This window comes from Pangasianodon hypophthalmus, chromosome 17, assembly GCF_027358585.1.
Source record: "Pangasianodon hypophthalmus isolate fPanHyp1 chromosome 17, fPanHyp1.pri, whole genome shotgun sequence".
NCBI lineage: Eukaryota > Metazoa > Chordata > Actinopteri > Siluriformes > Pangasiidae > Pangasianodon > Pangasianodon hypophthalmus.
The window spans coordinates 18945200-18949736 of NC_069726.1; positions in this window are offsets into that span (position 1 = coordinate 18945200).

Sequence of the window (4537 nt, forward strand, 5' to 3'; positions counted from 1 at the left end):
GGTTTTGAAATGCCAATACATAGATATAATCACTCAAAAGAATTAGGAAAATTAAAAATGGTCAAGCAACTTGTATAGGACCACTTCAGATAGACCTTTATAGACCTCTTGGAATGGAAAGGAGACACTTTATTGTGTATATGAGTGTGACTTCCACAGCTACCCACTACTAGATGAAAGATTTCTCCTAATATCAATCTGAAAGCTGACAGTGTTATCAGTTATCTGATATCAGTTAGACATGACAAAGTGCTGTGACTGTGGCAAATTCTAATGGAGGAGAAGAAATGTAGTATCACAAAGTGTCAGAGAATAGAAGCTAGCTTGCTTTCTTGGCTTTCAAACAGACACAAAATCACTGCTTGCTAGCTAGCTAGTTAAAAACAAATAAATCCTCTTTTCCTCTCCTTTCCTCCCTCAAACACTCGGATCTCAGCATGTCTTGCAGACATCTCATCATGAATGGCAGCTCATCAGCTGAAACTTAATCACAGCAAAACTGGACTGCCGCTCATCTCAGGTGCTGCATTCCCATGTCAGGATCTTTTGATCTTTCTGGACAAGTCTCAGATCTCACCTTCTGTCACTGCACTCAACCTTGGGGTAACCATGGACAGTCAACTGTCCTTCTCCTCTCACATTGCTAAATTGACATGCTTATGTCGATTTCCCCTTTACATCATCGGAAGAATTAGTCCATTTCTATCCACACAGGCCACTCAGGTGCTTGTTCAGTCCCTTGTCATTTTGAGACTGGACTACTGCAACTCACTCCTGGCAGGTCTGCCTCAGCTTGTTTTCAACCTCCCCAAGTTCTCCCACAACGCCCCATTGCTATGCTCCATCCACTTGCTTCCTGTAGCTACCTGCGTCAGATTTAAAACTCTGATGCGTTCCTACAAAGCGATGGACCAGCACCCACCTTCCTTAAAGCACTCCATCACGCTCCCTCCAAGCCTCTAGCACTGCTTGACTGGACCCACCATCTCTCAGAGTACAAGGCATATGCATCAAGGCTCTTCTCTGTTCTGACACCCAGGTGGTGGAATGAACTTCCCCTAGATGTCTGAACAGCTGAGTCACTGGCAGTCTTCAAACAACGACTAAACTACCTCTTCCTGGAGTACTTAAATTAGCACTTTATTTAAATTTTTTTGTGCTTGTGCTGTGTGCTGGCTAGGTTCAAGGTCTCGCACAGGGTGCTGAAGGCTTTCTACACTGGGGCTGTGGAGAGTCTTCTCACCAGAAGCATCACCACCTGGTTCGGAGGCACCATGGCCAAGGACCGGAATGTGCTGTCCAGAGTGGTGAGGGCACAAACATCTACAACCAGCGATGCAAGACCAGGGCCAGGAAGATTATCAGAGACTTTCACCACTCTGGACACAGTATGTTCTCAGTGCTCCCATCAGGGAGGCGCTACCGGATCCTGAGGACCAACACAGAGAGACTCAGGAGGTTCCTCCAGGTACTCTGGTTTCCTCCCCAGTCCAAAAACATGCATTGTAGGTATTTCCAAATTGTGCATGTTTGCCCATCCAGGGTGTCCCCCACCTTGTGTCCTGAGTGCCCTGGGATAGGCTCCAGGCTCCCCCAGTGACCCTGTGTGGGATAAGCAGTATGGAAAATGGATGGATGGATAATATTTAGCTATGGATAATGTTTAAACTGAAGTTTATTTAATTATTTAATTCATTGTTAATATTATTATTTTATTTTATAGTGTAATAGTACCTAACTACCAAGCTAGCTATTTATCTATTTACATGACAACCCCTCTGTGTAATGCTAATCAGCTAGCCATATTTAATATCTTATTTTGTGGTGCTATTAGCTAGCTAGTTATTAATTTCTAGCTAATAAACTTCAATGACAGCTTCATCAGTTTTAATGATTAGAATAATGTTTGATTAGATGATTAGAAAAATGATTTTGACCTGACTTGTGCAACCATTTTCTCAACCTCCATGACATTAAAACTGTAAGACCGAAACTCACTGATACATACTAAGTAATTGTCTGATTTACTTTTAAACATCTGGAATCTGTTTTCAGCCCCAGCTGCATACTTCAATTTCACAAGATTCTGCCAGCATATGTGTGTGTTTTTTTACATCCTGTTTTCCCATTCATTTATTGTAAATCTGTGTGCCAGCCTTTGCAAGTTCAGGCGAAATGCAATGCGCGTCTTAACATTTACAAGATTTAATCAGATTCCTGGGGGCTTTCCACCTCATACAAACACTGACTTGCCCCTTTATTCCTATTTAATCATTCTTTCATTCATCTTCAGTAAACGCTTCAACCTGGTCATGGGTGCAATGAATCTGGAGCCTATGCTGGGAACTGGGTCCATCTCTGGACACCACACACACACACACACACACACACACACACACTTAGAGGCAAGTTAGCATAACCAATTCAACAGGGTGTTTTTGGGAGAATGGAAGGGAACCAGTCTCACAGACAGGAAACACACAGAGACACAGAGAAAACTCTGCATAGTCAGAAACCTGAGCTCATAATCGAATCCTGGATCCTGGGAGCTGTGAGGCATCAATGCTACCCACTGCGCCACCATACCCCATTAAGTTTTCAGCTCATTCACATACAGGATCTTCTTCTTCACATCTTATTGCTAATGTAAAGCTCTATCTCCCTACCTCACTATCTTTTGAGCTACCAGATCTTTGAGCTCACATGACATCATGCAAACCCTGAGTTCATTGCTTACATTATTGCAATATGATGGACAATGTAAATATGCTTGACAAACTGGATTCATGTACCAGGAAACATTAGAAACAAAAGCACACTTGTTTGACCTGCTGTGTTATGCCTTATTGGGTCTTTTTTAATTTCTCATTTACACACTTTCAGTAGTCCCTGGATGACTAGCGGTTAGGCCACAGCGCTCTTTCCGCTGTGGTCCAGGTTTGATTCCCAGTGCAATCCCAGTGCAGGTCCCAAGCCCAGATAAAATTGGAGAGGGTTGAGTCAGGAAGGGCATCTCGCAAAAAAACTGTGCCAAATCAAATATGTGGACCAATGATCTGCTGTGGCGACCCCTAATGGGAGCAGCCAAAAGAAGTACAACAACATTTACACACTTTCAATAACTGCCTTATCCTTGTCCGGGTCGAGGAGAATCCGGAGCGTGCCACGGGAACACTGGGAGTGAGGCAGGAATACATCCTGAATGGTCCATCACACCACACTCACACCCACATTCATACACTTATTCACACATGGGGTAAATTTATCTTAGCTCATTCACCTACTGGCACGTTTTTGGGAGGTGTGAAGAAACTGGAGATCCCAGAGGAATCCCATGAGGACACAGGGAGAACATTCTGATTGCAAATGGTACCCTGGAGCTGTGAGGTGGCAATGCTACCCATTGCAATAATAATAATAATAATAATAATAATAATAATAATAATGATGATGATGATGATGATGATAGCTGCTTTTATGGAGCTGGCTATAAGCTACATGATTTAAAATGCATGTGGCACTACTACAATGTTAAATGGAGTTCAGATGTTGTTTCTTGGTTGTTGTTATTAAATTTCAAGCAACATATTTTTATCCTTTCATTTGGTAAAGTAAAAGGTAGCAATATGACAAAACCATGACGTGTGACCAAAATATTGTGTGTCGTGATTTTCACGCAAACTGTTATTCACATGTTCACTTCGCCCCCTCACAAGAGTATATGAACATACAAAACCTTTAATACACTCTTTAACGGAAGTCTTGCAGCAGTCAAAGACATTTATTAAAGCAAGTCCTTTCAGGTTAGCTCAGGTTAGATAGCTAGCTAAAAAAAATCTGTTAATATAGAAAAAAAAGATTTGGCTGCATATTGGTTCAGGATCTAGTGAAATGTTTTCATCTTCCATCTTTTACAAATTGTCATTTATAAGTGTACACCAAATTTTATTTAGCTATTACACACCAGTCAACACAATGACTTGACTGACCAATCAGAATGGAGCATTCTACAGCACCACAGATTAATGATCTCTGTTGACAGGGTTGAATTGTTATTGGTCTGTGAAAGAAGATTATGATGTGACGCATTATGATCCTCTTGTAGATTACCTGTAGATTAGGGACACTGTTTCCTACAGACTCTCACCCTATATATTATAATGCATTATTAGTGTATATCACATCACATATAGTATTCACATTATTTCACACTGTATAACTTTTGGATTTACAGAAACTAAAGTAAAGCATAAATCTTGTTACATCTAACCTTAGACTTTATTATCTATTTGCAAGCAAATTCTGCACATGCTTTTCCTCAGGATTTGACTTTATAATGGCAAATTGTAAGAGGATAACTTCAGTCGGATAACTAACGTGTTTTGCAGTGCAGTCTCGCGCACAACTTCGTGCATCACTCTTTCTTTCGTGTCCCGCGCTATCCTGTGGACGGGGAGGGACACACACTCTCTCTCTCTCTCTCTCTCTCTCTCTCGCTACTTAAATGTTCTTCGTCTGCCTCTCACTGTTTGTGTGC